The sequence below is a fragment of the Taudactylus pleione genome, unplaced genomic scaffold (assembly GCF_031769625.1).
Source record: "Taudactylus pleione unplaced genomic scaffold, aTauple2 ptg000513l, whole genome shotgun sequence".
Lineage (NCBI taxonomy): Eukaryota > Metazoa > Chordata > Amphibia > Anura > Myobatrachidae > Taudactylus > Taudactylus pleione.
In genome coordinates this window covers 3349494-3371359 of record NW_028284915.1, presented here as the reverse complement: position 1 = coordinate 3371359, position 21866 = coordinate 3349494, and the positions used below count along the sequence as shown (strand labels likewise).

Sequence of the window (21866 nt, the reverse complement as noted above, 5' to 3'; positions counted from 1 at the left end):
GCCGCCAAGACACCCACTGTCCAGTCCCGGTCTAAGTGGCGGTCACATGATTCCTTGCACCACTCAGTGCTTGCGCCCTTTCTTCCTATCTTGATCCCTACAGTGGACACCTGATCCTTGTAGCCAATCAAGACAGGTCAGGGGGGATAAAAGGATCTCACTGACAAGCAGTCAGTGCCTTGAACAACACGTCTCAATCCTGTGCTAAGTATCCAGGCTATGGACCTCTCTCCTTTGCAAGAGTGGAAGTCCTTTCCTACAATCGGTTCCTATCCGATAATCAGCCTAATCGGTACTTATCCAAAACTCGGCACAATCGGTACCTATCTGATAACCAGCCTTACCAGTACAACCATCAGCTGTAACCGGAATCATGAGATCCATAACCATCAGCTGTAACCGTAATAATTGGATCCCTGGCAATTAGATTAACCGGAATCATCGGATCTCTAACCATCGGCTCCGACTATATTACCCACAGGTTATATTTGTCCGTGGATCTGGGGCTTAGGCCTCAGCATTCTAGGAGAGGACTAGATAGTGTCATTGGGAGACCCTACTAGGGGGCCGCGACCTGCACACCAGATGCAGCAAAACCCAAATTTCCTTGCAGGGTTTCCTGGAAAAGACCTCTGGTGTGTTTAGACTCCGTGCCCCTGGTTAGGGTATTAGCCAACTCCTTCTGCCTGTCTAGTTCTCAGTCCCCCAAGTTCAGTTACCTGTGCTATCTCCTGAGTCCAGTCACTTGTGCTATCTCCACAGTCCAGTCTCCTTGTGTTCCATCTCCAGTGTCCATGCTATCACCAAAGTCCAGTACCTGAGGTTATTCCTTGAGTTCTACCTACTTATTACTACATTGCCTCACTATCATCAGCTCCTGTGTCTGCACTTGTGCAGAAACTATATCAGACGCGCCAGTCTTCAGATCTCGAGTCCCACCACTGAGCCTCCGGCATCACGCTCAGGAACACAAAACATCCCAGTCTGGACATAAACTAATATATATGACCTAAGGGGACCATACATCTGTGACTGATTGCCTCAATTCCTCGAACCCCTGATGAAGGGGTCGGGGCATCAGGGAAATCAAACTTGTTGAATTTCCCTGATTTGCCAATGCCATACAAAAAATAATCAATCGGCAAGTCAGGGAATTTTAACATGCAGAATTTCCTTGATTCTCCGACAGATCCCTGATCATTGATGCCCGATACTGATCACCGATCGGCAGATCAGATTGGCATCTGGGAATTGCAGCACTGAGCTATGGCACACATTAGAGGCATGCACAAATAATGGCTGCTAAATAAATGAGTTTCAAATACTCAATCGGTGGGATTCAATAAGTTCCGTTAACTGAACGGGTGCTAAAGGATCACTGGCCCATATTCACTTAGCCCCGCTTATCAGGGATTTATTTTTGGATCGTCTGAGACCCAAAAAGAAATCCCTCTTAACTGTGCAGTTATCTGGTGATAACTGCTAGTTAACACACAGGTCTGTGAACTTATCATCGATCCTGTACGTTAACAAGGCTATCGGGCAAATCAGGGAGGCTAATTGAATAGCCTGGTGCATTAAATCCTGAGGCTACCTCCCATTAGTGCCTGCGGTAATTTCCTGTGGGTAACTGAATTCCCCCAATGTATCAATATTGCTGATCACATTTACTGCACAAAACATATTTTAGTGCAAATGCAAGTAAATGAATTAAATTGCATTACAAATATATACATCCAAACAAATGTAACATGCATGCAAGGAGTGGTTCAGCTATAAACACTGTTTCACTGCTTTGCGCAAAAGAGGCACTTGCTACAGAAGGTATTAGTTATTATTTAGGGGGGGGGGGTTATTTCCTTTAAGTTATGTTTAGATTAAAATAAGAGCATTTATTTTTTGTGTTGCTTTAATATATTTAGTAATTAATTTATTTGTCCATTTATTTTCTGTCATTTTTCTTTTTATAGTAGTTAAAAAGTTTATTCACAGTAATGCAGACCATGTAGATCCTGGAGGTGAGAACGGCATCTACACAAGTTGTGCTATGGAGACTGGCAACAGACTGTTCTACCCCTGGATGATAGATTTTCCTTTTCCCTGGCAGACAGTTGGTTACCATTTGGGACTTTCATCAATACGTTCATTAGTAGATTTTTCTGAACACACTGACGCATTTGTTTTCTGTGACACATTTCCTTTTCTTCCTGTAACCTGTGAAGTTGTTGTGTAAATACTTCTTGGCAATGCAAAAGTACAGACATCCTTTTAGTATTGGAATAAAATTCCCCCACCCTATGCTTCTAACATGGATCCAGCAGTATTGTAATGGTCCCTTTTCTTGGTCGTTTCTAAATGCTTACTAGCATAGTGTATGGCATGGATGCTATCCCTCACAACCTACATCATTATCTTCTATCTGTGTTTCCGTCTCATATCAAATCTTTATTCCCAGCTCCATATTTACCATCATCAATAACATTTGCCTGGCTTACAGATGTATAATCAGCCGACCAAAGATGAACGGATGTCTCAAAAGATATTACCTTTGTATATGGTAAGAGCATTTATTGTACAATGTGATCTGTTCAAATGAGATATCCCTGAACATCACTCATATGCATTCAATGTCTTGGTAAGAGTGTGAGAATGTTTGTCCAATTAGCTTATGCACATGAGCAAAGTATGGAATGTGTGGTATTTACCTTTACCGCAAGGACGCAATGATATTTGAGCTATTGTTAGATATAATAGCTACAAACTTAAGTACAGGATATACATTGCACTAGAGGTCTTTATTTCTCCACATATCAGTATATATATTTTATGACTCCCTTGATCTTATCACCTATTTGGACCAGTTACATTTATAAGTTTGTATATTACCAAAAGCATAATTCCTACTCCATAATGGAGTTATGCTGGATAGACACTTAGCGATGTGTACCCGGATGATATGTCTGTCCGCTGGGCCTACATACCATACCGCGGGTTCACATTGAGCAATGTAATGAATCATTACCTGCATCATTACCTGCAATGGGGCCGTATGCAATATCGTCTGGTTGGCCATGCAGGACAGCCGACCGGCAATATCGTATGCGACCGCGCAGATAGTCCGTACACGCTGGACGATCAGGCTGATATGTCATTGCGATTCAGCCGGAAACTACATATCAGGCCAACATCGTTCTAGTGTGTATCAATCTTAAAATAGATGTTACCACTGGATTCCGCAGAGATTGAATTAGTGGGATTAGTCATTATATATTTTGCTACCCATCCTGGAATGCTGGCATTCTCCTATAGACAAGCTATATTTTTGTGTAACTTCTTACATTGCAAGGGCATTTTATAATAACTTTGTTCATGGTTCCAACACACAGCTCTGTATGTTGGTCTCAGTGTTGGCATATAAAGTGATTACAGTTTGGTTTGAAAAATAATAGTGAGCAGGTACTTGATCAACTTCCAAAATGACAGATTCAACAAATTTAGAGGTAGACTTGAGTGATATTTACTATAAAGTTCCATTAAACAGTTGTCTTAGCTATATTTGTCTGAGGAATTTCATACATTTCTCTGGTGGAATTTGGCCTTAAGTATTTTAACTGGTACTCCCCTCTCATTTTTATTCTGATCAGACTTCTCCCTTATTATGCCACAGAGCACAATTAATTGACACAATTGTCCCCCAGCTCCATAGATAAATTCAGTGGGATGTGGAATTTAAAAATACAGTGCAGCATACTATAGAATAGGGGTGTGCACCGGCCACTTTTCGTGTTTTGTGTTTTGGTTTTGGATCTGGATCTTTCTTCGTGTTTTGGATCTGGATTGGTTTTGCCAAAACCACCCTTCCGTGTTTTGGGTTCTGGGTTTTGTGTTTTGGATCTGTATTTTTTTGAAAAAAAGCATAAAAACAGCTAAAATCACAGAATTTGTAGGTTTTTCTGCTCCTATGCTATTATTAACCTCAATAACCTTAATTTCCACTGATTTCCAGTCTATTCTGAACACCTCACACCTCACAATAGTGTTTTTATGTCCAAAAGGTTGCACCGAGGTAGCTGGATGACACGAGTGGGCGGCACAAACACGTGGCCCATCTAGGAGTGACACTGCAGTGGCAGTTTGAAAAACTAGGCTCCAAACAGTACATAATGCAAAGAAAAAAAAGAGGTGCAAGATGGAATTGTCCTTGGGCCCTCCCACCCACCCATATGTTGTATAAACAGGACATGCACACTTTAACAAACCAATCATTTCAGCACCAGGGTCTGCCACACGACTGTGGCTGAAATGATTGGTTCATTTGGGCCCCCACAAAACAAGCTGGCAATTAATCTGTCCCTGCACAAACTGGCTCTACAGAGGCAAGATGTCGTCCTCATCCTCCTCATCCACCGATTCCTCACCCTCTTCAGAGTTGTGTACATCCTCATCCTCACAGAGTATTAATTCGTCCCCGCTGGAATCCACCACCACAGGTTCCTCTGTACGTTCTGGAGGCAGGTCTCCCTGGAAGAGTTGATAATTAATTTTTATGAACATCATATTCTCCACATTTTGTGGAAGCAACCTCCTACGCCTTTCGCTGACAAGGTTCCCGGCTGCACTAAACACTCTTTCGGAGTACACACTGGAGGGGGGGCAACTCAGATAAAATAGAGCCAGTTTGTACAGGATCCTTCAAATTGCCTCTTTTTCCTGCCAGTACAGGTACGGACTGTCTGACATGCCTACTTGGATGCTGTCACCGATGTAATCCTCCACCATTCTGTCAATGGTGACAGTATCATATGCAGTGACAGTAGACATGTCAGAAATAGTTGCCAGGTCCTTCAGTCCGGACCAGATGTCCAAACTTGGTCCTGCCTGCCCTGCATCACCGCCAGCGGGTTGCTTAGGATACCTAAGTTTTTTCCTGGCAGCCCCAGTTGCAGGAGAAAATTAAGAAGGAGCTGTTGACGTGTCACGTTCCGCTTCAGCTGACAGTGTTTTCACCAGCAGGTCTTTGCACCTCTGCAGGCTTGTGTCGGCCAGAAAGAGAGACACCACATAGGCTTTAAACCTAGGATCGAGCACGGTGGCCAAAATGTAGTGGTCTGATTTCAACAGACTGACTACTCTGGAATCCTAGCAAAGCGAATGAAGGCCTTCAACCACAAGTCCCACATGCTGAGCGGAATCGCTCCATCTTAGCTCCTCCTTCACTTTCTCTAGCTGCTTCTGCAAAAGCCTGATGAGGGGAATGACCTGACTCAAGCTGACAGTGTCTGAACTGACTTCACGTGTGGCAAGTTTGAAGGGCTGGAGAACCTTGCACAACACGGAAATCATTCTCCACTGTGCTTGAGTCAGGTGCATACCCCCTCCTTTGCCTATGTCATAGGTGGATGTATAGGCTTGAATGGCCTTTTGCTGCTCCTCCATCCTCTGAAGCATATAGAGGGTTGAGTTCCACCGCGTCACAACCTCTTGCTTCAGGTGATGGCGGGGCTGGTTCAAGAGTGTTTGCTGGTGCTCCAGTCTTCGGCACGCAGTCGCTGAATGGCGAAAGTGTCCAGAAATTTCTCGGGCCACCCAAGGCGTCTCCTGCACTCCCCTGTCGCTTTTCAGAAAATTCTGCACCACCAAGTTTATTGTGTGAGCAAGACATGGGACGTGCTGGAATTTGCCCAGATGTAATGCCCGCACAATATTGGTGGTGTTGTCAGATATCACAAATCCCCAGGAGAGTCTAAGTGGGGTAAGCCACTGGGTAATTATTTCCCTCAGTTTCTCTAAGAGGTTGTCGGCGGTGTGCCTCTTACTGAAACCGGTGATACACAGTGTAGCCTGCCTTGGAACGAGCTGGCGTTTCTGAGATGCTGCTACTGGTGACGCTGCTGTTGTTGCTGTGTAAGGTGATACATCTACCCAGTGGGCTGTCACAGTCATATAGTCCTTAGTCTGCCCTGTTCCACTTGTCCACATGTCCGTGGTTAAGTGGACATTGGGTACAACCGCATTTTTCAGGACACTGAGGACACTTTTTCGGACGTTTCTGTACAGTCTCGGTATCGCCTGCCTAGTGAAGTGGAATCTAGATGGGATTTGGAACCGGGGACACACTACCTCCATCAATTGTCTAAATCCCACTGCACTAATGGCGGTTACCGGATGCACGTCTAACACCAACATAGCAGTCAAGGCCTCAGTTATAAGTTTTGCTTCAGGATGACTGCTGTTGTACTTCATCCTCCTCGCTAAGGACTGTTGGAGGGTCAATTGTTTAGTAAAAGTAGTGGTGTTCCTACTTCCTCTCTGGGATGATGAACGACTCCCAGCAGCAGCAACAGCAGCAGCGGCAGCAGTAGGTGTAGCAATGCAGGAGGAATCCCGGATAGGAGAGTCAGTCATGCCAGTGACATGGCCTGCAGGACTACTTCCGGTCCAACTAAGGAGGAAATTGATGAGGAGGGAGTTGACGGTGTGGTTTGCAGGTGCTTGGATACAACAGGACAATGGGATTTAGGTGTCCCTGGACTGCTTATGGTCTTAGCCAAAGTTTCTGAACTTGACAGTGATTTTTTATGAACGCGCTGCAGGTGCCGTATAAGGGAGGATGTTCCTAGGTGGTTAACGTCCCTACCCCTACTTATTTCACCTTTACATATGGTACATATGGCAAGACAGTTGTTGTCCGGATTTGGATAGAAATATTGCCAGACCAAAGAGGTGGAATGTTTGGTCTTCTTCTGCCCAGGCATGACCGTGATGGGCTTTTTCATCCCACGGACAACAACTGTCTCCCCCGGAGCCTGATTTTAACAAACCACATCACCATCAGAATCTTCCTCGCCAACTTCCTCCTCAGCGCCAGCTACACCAGTATCCTCATCCTGTTGTACTTCAACAGTGACATCTTCAATTTGCATATCAGCAAGTGGACTGTGGGTGCTCCTTTCAGCACTTGCAGGGGGCGTGCAAATGGTGGAAAGAGCCACCTCTTCCCGTCCAGTGCTGGGAAGGTCAGGCATCACAACCGCCACCACACTTGGACTCTCCTTGGGGATTTGTGATATCTTCTTAGAACGCACAGCTCTTCGCTGTGCTTTTGCCAGCTTAACTCATTTGATTTCTTTAGCGGGAGGAGGGCTTCCATCGTCATGTGAAGCTGAACCACTAGTCATGATCAAAGGGAAAGACCTCAGCCGTTCCTTGCCACTCTGCGTCGTAAATGGCATATTGGCAAGTTTACGTTTCTCCTCAGATGATTTAAATGTTTTTTTAAGGTCATTTTCCTGAACTTTGTCATTTGGGATTGTATGTGCCCTCTACTATGACATTGGGCATCGGCCTTGGCAGACGACGTTGATGGCATGTTATCGTCTATGTCATGACTAGTGGCAGCAGCTTCAGCACTAGGAGGAAGTGGTTCTTGATCTTTCCCTATTTTATTTTTATCGGAGAAAGTTTGGTCCTCCATTTATGTTATATTGATATATATACGTGCGGCTAAGGCGCACACAAACACAGAAAATTATTTTTTATTTTTGTTGGAGACTAGTGCACTTTGTGGGTTACACCACCCTTTAAGAAATGAGCCAGCCAGCCCTTTACTTATGGGACACAGGTGCACGCTTGGCGTTGCTGCTTTGAGAATGAAGGTGTGGCTATAGCCCAAACAATTCACAAAGACAGAAAAAAAAAGAAGAATTTTTTATTCTTTGTGGAGCGCATGTTGAGGGTTACACCACCCTTTAACAGACAGACGCACGCTTGGCACTGCTGCTTTGAGGATGCACGTACAGTGCAGACAATTCACAAACACAGAAGAAAATGTTTTATTTTTGTTGAAGTGCACTTTAGGGGTTACACCACCCTTTAACAGACAGATGCACGCTTATCGCTGCTGCTTTGAGGACGCAGGTGCAGCTACTGCGCATACATTTCACACACAAACACAGAAAAAAAGATGATTATTTTATTTTCGTTGGAGCGCACTTTGGGGGTTACACCACCCTTTAACAGACAGATGCACGCTTGTCGCTGCTGCTTTGAGGACGCAGGTGCAGCTACAGCCCACACATATCACAAAGACAGAAAAAAAAGGAGAATTTTTTATTTTTTGTGGAGCGCACTTTGAGGGTTACAGCACCCTTTAATGGTCAAGCCAGCCGGCCCTTTACTTATGACACAGGCGCACGCTTGGCGCTACTTTGTTGATGCACGTGCGGCTACTGCGCACACAATTCACAAACACAAAAAAAAAAATATTTTTTGGAGTGCACTTTGGGGGTTACAGCACCCTTTAACGGATAAGCCAGTAAACCGAACCCGCTCACCCCTACTATAGAATACCATAGAATTACAAAGTAAAAAATGGAATTTATTGATTAAATAGCCGGAACTTCTCTTCTTGAAAAGCATAATTTCGAAAACTGTCTTTTTGTTTTGTATGCCTTTCTATGTATGAATGAAATATATTAGCATGCAGATCTCATACTTGTGCCTCCTTATCCTTAGAGAGGTGGAAGAGAGAAGGGAAGAGTCCGTCAGATGTATACCTTGTGTTTGCGGAATTGTGAAAAGTGGCAGGCTAGTCAGCAGCCATATTAATTGCGAGAGCCTGAGGTCAAATGCAAATATACTCTGCACTAAATATAGTGCTTCTGATTGCAAATTCATTTGCTTCTTTGATAATGCATATATTATATCATTTGTATTTATATTTTTTGCTACTTTCATTTGTATGTGATAAACTATATTATATCTGCTATATTTTCAAAGTTTTTTTATTTTATTTAGATTAAATCTAGGCCCGTATTCAATTAGCGAAAAGCTGAGATCCTCAATAAGCGCTATGTTTTCACCTCATTCGCCTGTTTTGAGGCAAAGTTATTCTTACTATACTTTCACAATGCGCACTCCCGCTTTTCTCCATATTCAATTGCAAAACAGGCAAAAACGTGGACATGTGAATGCTGCAAATGGCAGAACTAGCGAAAAGGACTGCTTTTTTGGGAGAAATCAGTCTGTACCCCCAAAAAAGCTTAAGTGACCCTGGTAATTAATATAGAAGTTTACTAAAAGCTGTAATAAAAGTATTTGCGGTTCCTAAATTGAGTCAAATGGCTGTTATATGCACTTTTGCATTCGTGTGAAAAAATTATATAAAGCAATTTCTTTGGTGAAAAATAATTGCTGTACATTTAAATAGGTACTAGTATATTTTGGAGATAATAAAGTGCTTTTTAAAAACTTTATAAACAACAGCTGCTGCAGACCCCTGGAATCCTAAAAACACCTGTCCCATCCACACAGCCCCCCAAAATACCCGACCCAATGCTTAAAACCCATTTTCCAACACTTTTGACATTTTCAACCCAAAAATTACATGCCTTTTTTAGGGGGTATTAAGATTATTTTTGAATTTTTTTCCCCTAATTAGTCATTAAGGGGGGTACCCAAAGGGTTCTGAACCAATGGCCTGATTCAGACCCGCTCGCAAGCGCACAGCTAAAGTGGAAGGAAGGAGGACAAGCCAAGTGCAATGCTGGGAGGAGTAGTGCACAGCTAACTAACCCAAACTCTGTACAAGGGTAATAAAGCAGAGACATGAAAGTCTGGGCCTGATTCAGAGCCGGACGCTATTTGCGCTCGCTCGTTCAGAAAAATGGGCCGGATATTTAAATAGAGCGCTCACTCTTTGCGGTCTGTTGACGCCTCTATGTCTGAATGAGCGAACGAAACATGCGCTCGCTATTTTTAAAAAAACGCCCCCTGGCCGCTCGCATCCTACGTCATCTCCGCTATTTATTAGATTAATCGAGTACATCGAAAGGCATATGAACTGCTCGCAGTGCTTTTCCTACCGCAATCATGCGAATAGTTCAGGCTAAAAGACAACCAAGTGACGTGGTCGATGACGCTGCTTTGTTAATTATGCACACCCTTAAAAACGCCCGTTTTGACTGTTTGGCATGCCTGCGTTCGGATCTCCACTCCCCGTTTTCAAGCACCTTCCCGTTACCACCCACAAACGCGCCTCATTCTGTCACTCAAATTAGCAGGCATTCGCTATTTTACGAGCACACAATTTCCGACCGCAATGACTGGTTCGCGCATGCGTATTACAACCCATATGCATGCGCAGTTGTGCGAACATCGCTCGGAGCGAACGAGCGGCCGCTTACAAGCAGCTCTGAATCAGGCCCTCTGTTCAGTATACAGGTAGCAACTGCAGCAACAAATCAAGATCAAATGGTGTTGTTCTTTTTTTCCAGCAACACAGTGATTGTAGCAACATTTATTCTTGACTTGTCAATAGATATATTTTCATTAGATGTGTTATCTATCAAAGGGGGAAAATAAAATATTGCAGTTTCAACTGGTACAAATATAAGAAAATTACCAGGAAGTGTCTCTGCCAAATTAAACCGCATTGTGATCTGAGACCGGGTGCTATCCGGAGGCACCAGAGAAGGATCATCAGGCTAATTATCTGTTACCTTGATGTACAGTATGTGAGCATGTGTGCAGTAAAAGTTGCTTTTTTTATTACACTCACAAGGTGCACCCTCCATTTTTTTTTTCATATATTCGATTATCGGTCCATGGTTGTGGCTTTGTATAACATATATATAATTGTTGCGGGACCTGGTACTCCTTATAACCCAATAGGGCTCAGTTGTCTTTCCAAAGTTTGTATACAATCACCAGCCCATGGACAGCACTCAAGAGACTCAACAGCCAAAAATAAATACAGCAATGGATTTGTGATATCTTGCGCTTCCAATATTAGCAGCTGTCTATTAATTTAATCAGAAAACCTGACTAAAATATATGGTAAATGCAAATTTGATAGAGGCGCTTGTATTTAACTAAATACAATCTATATAGTGCTTAGCTGGCTAATGCATCTAAGATGAAGATTTGTGCAATAAATATATGGGTATGGAAATGTAAGAACTGAAATAAAAAATAATAATATATGAACATAAATAAATACAATGAAAACAATTAAAAATGATTATTAAAAATGTGTCTAGGACCGGCAATGTCTGAATATACAGTGGACTCAATATATAACATGAAATAAGGGTGTTTACAGCTCTTTTTGTGAAATTATGCTTGTTAGTCCAGATCTACCGTAACCGACAATGGGGCTGTGTCCGGAGCACCGGCTGAGTAACTCACCCTACCTTTCCCTAGTGGCGGTATGAGCTGACGGTTGCTGGAGTCTTGCAGCAGTCGGAACGGGTTCAGTAAACTGTGTAAATGGCCCGTCTGACTTCTGCTTTCACTCGTCCAGACTGTTTACTCTCCCAGGCTCTAAGCAGAGAGCCGCTGTTTAAGTTGGGAGTTCTTGATGCCTCATGTGCTCGCGTCCACTCTGTGTTGACGTCAGTATGGGGTCCTTCTTGCACCAACGCGTTTCATCATGGATGACTTTATCAAGGTGTCTGTGAGGTGAATTTTGCCTCCTTTTATTCCTGAGGGATTGTCTTTTTTGGCTACTTAATTGAATCATTGGATGAATGCCTTAGATCCCTCTTTTGCTTGTTCTTGGGAAATTATAAAATGAGGCTGTGTGTCTTGTATCACATAATCAGAAAAAATATATGTAATAAATATATTAAAATGTACTTTATTCGTTTGTGTGTAAATCATAAATTAAACGGATGTATTTAAAATAAACAGTTGTCTTTAAAATCAATTGATATGTTCTTTAAAAAAATAGCTACAAAAAGTCCCCTTACTCATAGTATCAATTATGTACAACAATGTATACAGATTATTGCCAGGTTCTATTAAAATTAAAAATATATATAGAAATATTTGATAAATGTAAAAGATATGATTCATATATATAATGTATAAATGTTTTGTATAAAAGAAGTTTTGATTTAATTAATAAATTGTGTTAAATGAATAGATTAAATCCAATGCATCAGCAGTATTAAGCAGTTCCTCATCTCCTGTGTCTGTTGATTGGGACACTGTCTTCAGGCTTTTAGAAATGCTCCCAAATCAAAGTCTATGTTCAGACCTTTTGGATGGAGGGTTCCCATTTTATAAATCCATTCAGTTTCTGACTTTGAGATTCTTTCTAGATACTGACCCCCTCTCCAGTCTTTCAATTTTTCTTATTGCTAAGAATTTCATACCTCTCTGATCTTTTTGATGGTGTAGTAGAAAGTGATTGGAGATGCTGTGTGCTGTGAACCCCTTTTTTATGTTATTAAAGTGTTCTCCAATCCTTGTCTTCAATTTTCTAATGGTGCGGCCAATGTACTGAAGGCTGCATGAACATTCCAGTAGATACACAACACCTTCTGAATTGCAGCTGAGATTCTGCTTAATGTCAAATTTTTTGTTTTTGGCATTTGAACACAAACCAATGACTGATTTTGTGCTGTTGATGCCAGTGTCTCTGCATACTTTGCAATTTAAACAAAAATGAAATCCCTTTGTTGCAACATAGGGGTAGATCTTTCTGGTGGTATACAGCTTGCAGTTAGAATATTTTGGAGTGTTTGGGCTTTCTTAAAGACTACTCTTGGTTGAGTCGGGACTAGGTCTTTTGTTTCTGGGTCTAGTTTCAGTAGATCCCAGTGCTTTCTCAGGCTTTTTTCCAATCTTTTGTGTAGCTGTTGTATTGCGTGATGAAGAGAGTTTTCATAGGACTCGGTTCTTTTTTCTTATTATATCATAACAGGTCTTTTCTTTTCAATTTTTCAATTCTCTATTATATTTTCTGAATAGTCTCTTTCAAGGAATCTCTGTTTCAGAAGTTCACTTTGATTTTTAAAATCTTCACCATTTGTACAGTTTCTTTTTATTCGTTGCAATGGTCCTCCTGGAATGTTTCCAATCCATTTTGGGTGATGGTTACTTGGAGAGAAGGTAGTTATTGCAGTCTATCTTTTTGAAGAAGGTGCATGTGTGTATTTTATTTTCTTCTATATAAATTTCCAAGTCCAAAAATTGTATTGTGTTCTTGCTATAATTATGAGTAAACTCCAAGTTAAGTTGATTGCTGTTCAAATGCATTAGAAATTGGGTTAAAGTCTTCTCATCACCCTCCCAGATAAAAATGATGTAGTCTATGAATCTTTTCCAGTGTCTGAGGTGGTCTTGAAATGGGTTCGTCCATATGCCATATGTTTTCGTCCTCCCATTTAGCAACAAAGAGATTTGCGTAACTGGACACAAAACGACAGCCCATCGTGGTACAAGTTACTTGTTTGAAGAATTGGTTCTGGTGCCAAAAGTAATTGTGGTTTAAAATTAATTCTATACTACTCATTTAAAAATTGATTTGCGAGTTTGGGAGATCAGATGATGGTTCAGGTGATAGTATGTGTGGGCACAGCTGTCAGCATGGCGGATGCATGTGTATAGTGATTTGACATCACAAGTTACTAGAAAGAAGGAATCTTTCCATACGCTATTCCCTAGATCTTGTAGCACTGCTGTTGTATCTTTCATATAACTCTTTTGCTGGGTCACCAATGGCTGTAAAAATACATCTACATATCCTGAAAGGTTAGAAGTCAGGGAGTGTATTCCGGATACTATCAGTCTCCCTGGTGGGTTCAATGGATCTTTATGTAGTTTGGGTAGTTGATAAAATACTGTATTCTAGGTGCAATGATATTTAGGTAGTCAAATTCTTTTTTTTTCAGAATGCCTATAACAAGTCCTCTTCCAGATGATCCTTCAGTTCTCTTTTGTGTAGCTCCGTGGGGTCTTGTCCTAATTTCTCATAGGTTGTATGGTCAGATAACAGTCTTTCTGTCTCTGCTATGTACTTGTGCCTGTCCATGATCATGAGCCCTCCACCCTTGTCGGCTGCTTTTATGATAATGTCTTTATTCTTTTGGAGTACCACTAGCACCTTTTTCTCCCCTTTGTTCATCTTGATCTTTGATTTCTCTGGTATTCTGTCTATATCCAATTCTACAAGTCTTTGAATCATTTCTAGCACTGGTCCTTTCATATGACTTGGAAAGAAGTTGCTTTGTGGTTTTAAATTTGTATGTTGTATGTCATGTTCCCTTTTCTCAGTTTCCATGTGGTTTCTAATGATTGCGTTTTTCTGGAAGTACTTCTTCAGGCAGAGTTTCCTCATGAATTTGTATAAATCTATATACATATCAAACTTGTTTGGTAAGGATTGTGGAGCAAATTTGAGTCCTTTTTTTTGCAGGTTTTGCTGATCATTTGTGAGAACTATGGAGCTTAGGTTGAATATCCCACCTGTTTCATGATTTGGTGTTATTGTTGGATTTGTGTTTAATGTTTCTGAATTTGTTTTCTTATTGTTCATTCTTCCTCCTCTTTTTCCTCTTCTATTCCATTTTTTCGTAATCTCTTCATCTGTGGGGGGTGATTCCTAAATCGTCCATAGTTTCCAGAAATTCTAAAAAAATCTTCTGTTGAATAGGCAATACTTTGCCTGTTTGTTGTCAATGTTTCAGAGTTGTACCTCCTTATCAAGACTTCCACAAGTAAATTAACAATGACATACCTTTAATAATCATCACTCAGTGCAAATGTCCATGCTGATCGTTCCCCAGTGAGATCCGATGATGTTATCAGCTGCGCCGAGGCACCGGCCTCTCTGTCATCTCAGGGGGCGTGGACCTAAACAGTGTAACCCATCACCAGGAATACATATATAAACAATAACACAGTAGGGAAACGACATACAGCGAAACATAGGCAAAAATGACATATACTTAAACCACCAATCCTAAGGGAATGAAATACTACATCATAATATTCAGCCACTGATGTGACATAAACATAGCCCCAAACTAACTAAATAAGAAAAGCACTGGCTGTAAATCGAAAACAGTCTGCTAAGGGGAGCAAAGACATTCTAAATAAGCGTGTCACCTATCACAGTCTAGGAATCATACTATATCAAACCCGTGGAAATATGCCAAAAAAAGAGTAAGATATATGAACAAACATATTAGAAAATTGATGGAAAACGTATAAATAAAACACAAGGAGGACATCATTTTGTTAAGGTCCTAAGGCAACCTGTGCATTTGAAATTGCCAGGTTTTCTGGTCAAAAAGTGTACAAGTGCTTGAGGTTTATGTTTAGAGATATCGTTGTAAACAACATAGTCCTTGATGCTATGACCCTTCCTAAAGGCTGGCCTGATTTTCACATCCTTGAGTGCAATAAGGGACTAGTCAGAGGAAACCAAAAGCCAGATCTGTTTGACTTGTTCATCATTAAATTTACAAAGGCTAAACTGCATACTGCCAACAGTGATTATGCCAAATTAAACGTATACAGTTGGATTAATAACAGGGGGACCCAGTACTGAAAGGAGACCCAAATACAGACCACATTTCAAATATCCACTTGAGACCGATACATAGAGTGGAGCTATTTCCTCAAGTGACAAAAAATTTGCTGGTGGCTCCAGAGGCAAAATAACACAGAGAGCCTCTGGGTACGAATGAGGGCAAGAACAGATGTCCCAAAAGAACAGGAACCCGCCGTGGTGGCCAGTGGATGAGGACACTCAAAAAGAGTATACAAAAGGAAAACGTAGTCTTTAACCTTTTCTCACGGATGATCTGTCCTCTGTTAAGGCCGGTCTTTTGTCCCCACTCAACATCCTGATGCTTTTAACAATAAGGTTGATCTATATAAGTTCACACGCAAGCTAAAATTAACACTTTGGAGAGGACAACCAACACAAAGAACAACTACTCCAGTTTAAATCTAAATTTGAACCCACTTCAAATAATTGTGCCATTAAATACTTTTCACCCAGAATTGACAATTATATTGAGCAACGTATAGAGGGACATCAATACCCCCAACTGCACAAGTCTAATATTTCATGCAGAGAGAATTTGGCCCTACAGAACCTGAGTAAATGCTGTCATTCCAAAAAGATCTTTGATACCCTGACACAAGAGTGACCTAAAGTCCTGGTAATGTACACCATTCCCAGGTTACACTTAACCCTCCAGGCAGGCCAATCATTGCTGCAAGGGATTCACTCTATTACGTAGTATCCCAATTCTTAGACTATCTGCTACAACCTGTCATACAGGCTCAACCCACGATACTGAAGGATACCACCTCTTCATCTTAATACTACAACAGCTTTCCCCTCTACCAGCCAAGCAGTTGATGTGCACTCTAGATGTTACTAGTTTATACACTAGCATCCCACATCAAAGGGGCTTACAGGTGATCTGTAGAATTATCACCAACAATGCAACATACTCTGGACCAGACATTTTTTTCTTACTTTACTGGAGCTCACTTTGGCATCAAATAAAAAATCATTTTGTGACAAATTTTTAATTCAAAAATCTGATGTGCTATGGGGTCATGTGTGGCCCCTAGCTTTGCAAATTTATTTATGTGTGAAGTGGAGAAGGATTTATTCTTTATGCTACCATACAGATCTGGTTCAATCACCATGTACCATCGGTATATAGATGACATCTTCATTCTATGGTAGGATACAGAGGAAGCTTTTGAAAATATGATGCAACAAATCAATGAAGTAGATACTGCAATAAAATTCACTTATAGTTTCAGTTCAGTACACTTCTTGGATGTAATGGTCAATATCAATGAGCAATTGGAGATTGTTACATCAATAATATTATGGTTTCCTAGGCACACTCGTGTAAACCCGCTACAACCTACGAGGTCTTCTGCCAATAACAACCACCCATTGTTCCTTTAGAACTCATTATGTTCACCGGTTACTTAGGTGGCAACCTGGACTTAAACTCAGAGTAGTAGTGGCTTACACAGAGGCCTAGGAAGACCAGAGTTTCTTGGAAGAGAGTAGGTGCTTGATGGGAAATTGTTTGATAAATACTGCCGAATTTAAGATGCTACTTGGTAGTTGATGGTGCAGCAAAAGAGCAGATGTTGTGGCTTGAGAGCCAGAGGTGCGACTTTGTGAGCAAGTAATGTGGCTTTTAGAGCCAGTGTGGTTTGAGTACTGATGGTGCAGCTAGAGAGCCGATGGTGCAGCTTGAGAGCTGGTGGTGTGGCTTTAAGAGCCGGTGTGGGTTGCGAGCCGGTGGTGTGGCTTGAGAGCCAGTGATGCGGCTTAAGAGCCGGTGTGGCTGGAAAGTTGGTGGTGCGGCTTGGGGGCTGGTGGTGTGGCTTGAGAGCCAATGCTGCAGCTTTGGGAGCCGGTGTGGCTTGAGAGCCAGTGATGCGACTTGAAGAGCCGTTGTGACTAGGGAGCCGGTGGTGCAGCTTGAGTGCCGGAGATGTGGCTTTGGGAGCTGGCGTAACTTGAGAGCAGGTGGTGCGGCTAGAGCCGAAGCAACTTGGAAGCTGGTAAATGGAAGTCAGTAAGAAATAGGACACAACAACACAAACCATCCACAGAGCCAAGAGATCCAAAAGGAAATGCTATAGAAGGTGAGGCGGCAAAAGACCAGCATGAATAAATAAGGAAAGGATCCAATCATGCTGTATTGTGGTTCACTCATGACATCCTGCAGCATCCGGATCACCTAGCTGCCGACGGAAGAACTTCAGGAGAAACATTGGCAGATGGAGATATATTTCTGGAGGGAAACAAGTCGTGACCATGACCTGTAACAGTACCCCGCCCTTGATGTGGGGTTAAAGAACCCCCAGAACCCGGTTTGTCAGGAAAATCCTGGCAAAAAAGTCTTCTTCAATCTTGAAGCATGTAATGCATTCTCAGGAGCCCAGGAACATTCCTCTGGCCATACCCCTTCCAGTGGACCAGAAACTGCAAACGACTTCTGAAAATCTTAGAATCCAAGATCTTCTTGATGACAACTGAAACAGGTCTGGATGAAAATTTGGGTCTGAATTTGATAGAGCTGAAGGCTGGTTTAAATAAAGAACAGTGAAAGGTATTATTAATACAGAGAGACCTTGGTAGTTGAAGCTTGAAGGCCACTGGATTCACCCGAGCAGTGATGCAAAAAGGACCAATAAATTTCGGACCCAATTTCTGAGTAGGTTAACGAAGCTTGATGTTTTTGGTAGAGAGCCAAACCAAATCACTGTTCCTGAATGCACATGATCTCCGATGCTTGTCAGATGACTTCTTGGAGTGGAGAGAATATTTTCAAAGGCTTTGATGTACCTTACTCCAAATGCGACGGAGGCAAGAAACAGAAGGTGGATTAGGCACATTGGAGAAACTGGAATAAAAAAAATTAGGTCTGGGATGTTAACCAGTTACACAAAAGAAAGGAGAGACTAAAGACGCTGAATGGCACGAGTTGTTATATGGAAACTCCGAAAGAGGAAGATGAGAAACCCAGTCATTATGGCATTTGGAGACATAGCAGCATAAATATTGTTCCAGAGATTAATTGGCAAGTTTTGTTTGCTCATTGGATAGAGGATGATATCCTGAAGAAAGGCTGAGGCAGATGTCTAAAGAGGAACGGAAGGCTCTCCAGAACAAATTGTGTTCCCTGGTCTGACACTGTGTCCACAGGCAATACATGCAGGTGAAAGTTATGCTGAAGGAACAACCCAGATAGTTCTTTAGCCGTAGGCAATTTAGACAAGGGAATAAAGTGTGCCATTTTGTTGAAGCGGTCCACAGCTGTCCAGATAATAGAGCATCGAGCAGAAACTGGGAGATCGACAATAAAGTCCATGGCAATGTGGGTCCACGGTCCCTTAGGTATAAGGAGAGGAAGTAACAGACCTGAAGGGGCTGTCTGAGGCATCTTATTTCGGGCATAAACCTCACACACTAGGATGAACTCACGGACATGTTTGGACAGAGAAGGCCACCAAACTGAGCAGGATAGTAACTCCAGAGTCTTGCTGATGCCGGGATGACCAAAAGCTCGTCGAGAGTGGAGTCTTTCCAGAATGAACAAAAGATCAGGAGGTTTGTCCGATGGAGTTTCTGACTGACAGGCCTGAATGAGCTCAGCCAAATTCCAGGTGAGAGCAAAATGAATGTGGGAATTAGGACCAATAGTTTCATCGGAAATTGTAATTTGTTGAACCAGAACAAAGCTTCTGGAAAGCGCATCAGCTTTAATGTTTCTTGATCCAGGACGGAAGGATATGATGTAATTAAAATGGGTGAAAAACACCCAGCGTGCCTGTCTGAAGTTCAATCTTTTAGCAGACTCGATGTATGATAAGTTCTTATGGTCAGTGAGAACAGTAACTTGATGCTTGGCCCCCTCCAGCCAGTGCCTCCAGTCCTCAAACACCCATTTAATAGTGAGTAACTCACGATTACATCATAATTACATTCCGCAGTGGTGAATTTACGGGAGAAAAAAAGCACAGGGGTGCAATTTGTTATCAAGAGTATTCTTTTGGGACAACACAGCTCCGGCTCCTACCTCAGAAGCATCTACTTCTAGGATGAACATCAGATCCGGATTAGGAAGATGGAGTGCAGGAGCATGTGTAAAAGCAGCCTTAAGATCTTCAAAGGCTTATACCTCCTTGGATGACCAGTTGAAGGTGTCAGTTCTTTTTTTGGTCAACTTCACAATGGGTGCCACAATAGTAGAAAATGAATTGATGAATCTCTAGTAATAGTTAGCGAAACTGAGGAATCGCTGAATAGCTTTAAGGGTAGTTGGTTGGACCCACTCCAGAATCACTTTGATCTTATCAGGATCCATAGAAAATCCCTTGGAAGATATAACATAGCCTTGGAAAGAGATTTGAGTGACGTTGAAATCGCACTTCTCCAATTTAGCAAAAAGATGGTTTTCTTGCATTTTTTTACAATACCTAGCAAACATGTTGATGGCGTTGATTCAACAACTGTGAATAAATGAGAATGTCATCAAGGTATACTATTACAAAAACTCCCGGGAATTCATGAAGAACATCGTTAATAAGATCTTGGAAGACTGCTGGGGCATTGGAAAGTCCAAATGGCATAACCAAATACTCATAATGCCCTGAGTGAGTATTGAAGGCCATCTTCCATTCATCGCCACTCTTAATCCGGATCAAGTAGTAGGCTCCCCGAAGGTCGATTTTTTGAAAATATAGTGGCTTGACGTAGCTGATCAAAAAGGACTGAAATGAGTGGTAATGGGTAGGAATTTTTGATGGTTATATTATTGAGGCCCCTGAAGTCGATGCAAGGATGGAGGGAGCTGTCCTTATTCTCTACAAGGAGAAAACCAGCCCTGACTGGAGACTTGGATGGATGGATAAAACCTTTAGCCAATGCATCCTCGATGTATTCTTCCATAGCTTTGTTTTTCGGGAATAGAGAGAGAATACAAACAAACTTTTGGTAACTTAGCACCAGTGACAAATCCTCTATTCAGTCCGCAAATGGGAATGTGTTGATCCAAGGGAACAGCTGAAAGACCCAGAGATTTAAATAAAGAAAAATCCAAAAATGTGGAAGTGGCCACAGTTAAATTGGAAAGCTGAATAGCAGCAGAAATAATACGGAATTATTGGAGGAAATTGGAGTCAGGCCTAAATGTAACTCCTCCCGGACATTTAGGCTTTGTCTTTTACTGGTTTGCATGGACAGTTGTTCAAAGAATGTCCCTTGTCTCCACATTACATACAGAGACTTTGGGCACGTCTCCTATGCTTCTCTTCAGGTGGTAAGTGAAAGGCACCAATTTGCATGGGTTCCTCTTGATCTGAAGATGGAATCCAGGTGGGAGACAGAGGAGACCTTGTAGGAAGATTTAGCTCTAGTCTTTGCTCACGGAGACAACGATCAATGCGCATAGTCAATTGCAGGAGAGCATCTAAAGATTTGGAAGGAGGATGCTGGACCAGAATCTTTAATAGCTTCTGAGAGCCCAAGACGGACTTGGCTGCATAATGCTGGATCATTCCAACTGGAGTCAACTGCCCACCTACGAAATTCTGAAGCATAATCCTCTGCTGGTTTTTGTCCTTGTCAGAGGGAGCGCAGCTTTGACTCAGCCAAGGCAGTTCCATCTGGATTATCTTACAAGAGTCCCAGAGCAGTAAAAAAAGCATTAACTTACTGAAGAGCTGCATATGTCGAGGGTAAAGCAAACGCCCATGTCTGTGGGTCTCCTTGGAGTAATGATATAACCAAACCTACCCACTGAGACTCAGATCCAGAAGAAGCGGGTCGTAATCTGAAATAAGGTTTACAATTTTTGCAAAAATTGAGAAACTGATTGTGATCTCCAGAGAACCGACAAGGCAGGTTCATCTTCAGTTCTTTGAGGCCACCAGGAGCTGCCATGGCTCAGACATCCTCTACTCGAAGAGAGTAAGCTCCTATACATATATATATGTATAGGAATTTATTTTTTGGGCCGACTATAATGTTACTGTTTCCTGGACACACATGTAAACCCGCTAGAATTCAAGCTACTAGGTCTTCTGCAAATAACAACCACCTGTTGTTCCTTTAGAACTTGTTACATTCACTGGTTATTTAGGTGGCTGCCTGGACTTAAACTCAGAATAGTAGTTGTTTACACATAGGCCTAGGAAGACCAGTTTTTCTCGGAAGAGAGTAGGTGCTTGATGGGAAATCATTTGATAAATACTGCTGGATTTAAGATGCTACTTGGTAGTTGACAGTGCATCAAAAGAGCCGATGGTGTGGCTTGAGAACCAGAGGTTCAGCTTTGTGAGCAGGTGATGCAGTTTAGAGAGCCAGTGTGGCTTGAGAGCAGGTGATGTGGCTTAAGAACTGGAGGTGCAGCTTTGTGAGCAAGTAATGTGGCTTTTAGTGCCGGTGTGATTTGAGTACTGATGGTGCTACTTGAGAGCCGGTGGTGTGGCTTAAGAGCTGGAGATGTGGCTTTGTGAGCAGGTGAAGTAGCTTTGAGAGCTGGTGGTGCAGCTTAAGATACAGTGATGCAGTTTAAGAGCCA

General features: G+C 42.1%; 1 protein-coding gene across 1 annotated transcript in view; it reads left to right on the top strand.

The window, feature by feature from the left end:
• Window positions 1-2503: 2503 nt before the first annotated feature.
• The window catches only part of TLL1 (tolloid like 1), a 222353-nt gene continuing 202990 nt past the window's right edge, over window positions 2504-21866 (top strand). Inside the window, exon 1 of the mRNA XM_088450294.1 lies at window positions 2504-2557. The gene's annotated coding sequence lies outside the window, so the exon portion shown is untranslated. The remainder of the gene's footprint in view (window positions 2558-21866) is intronic.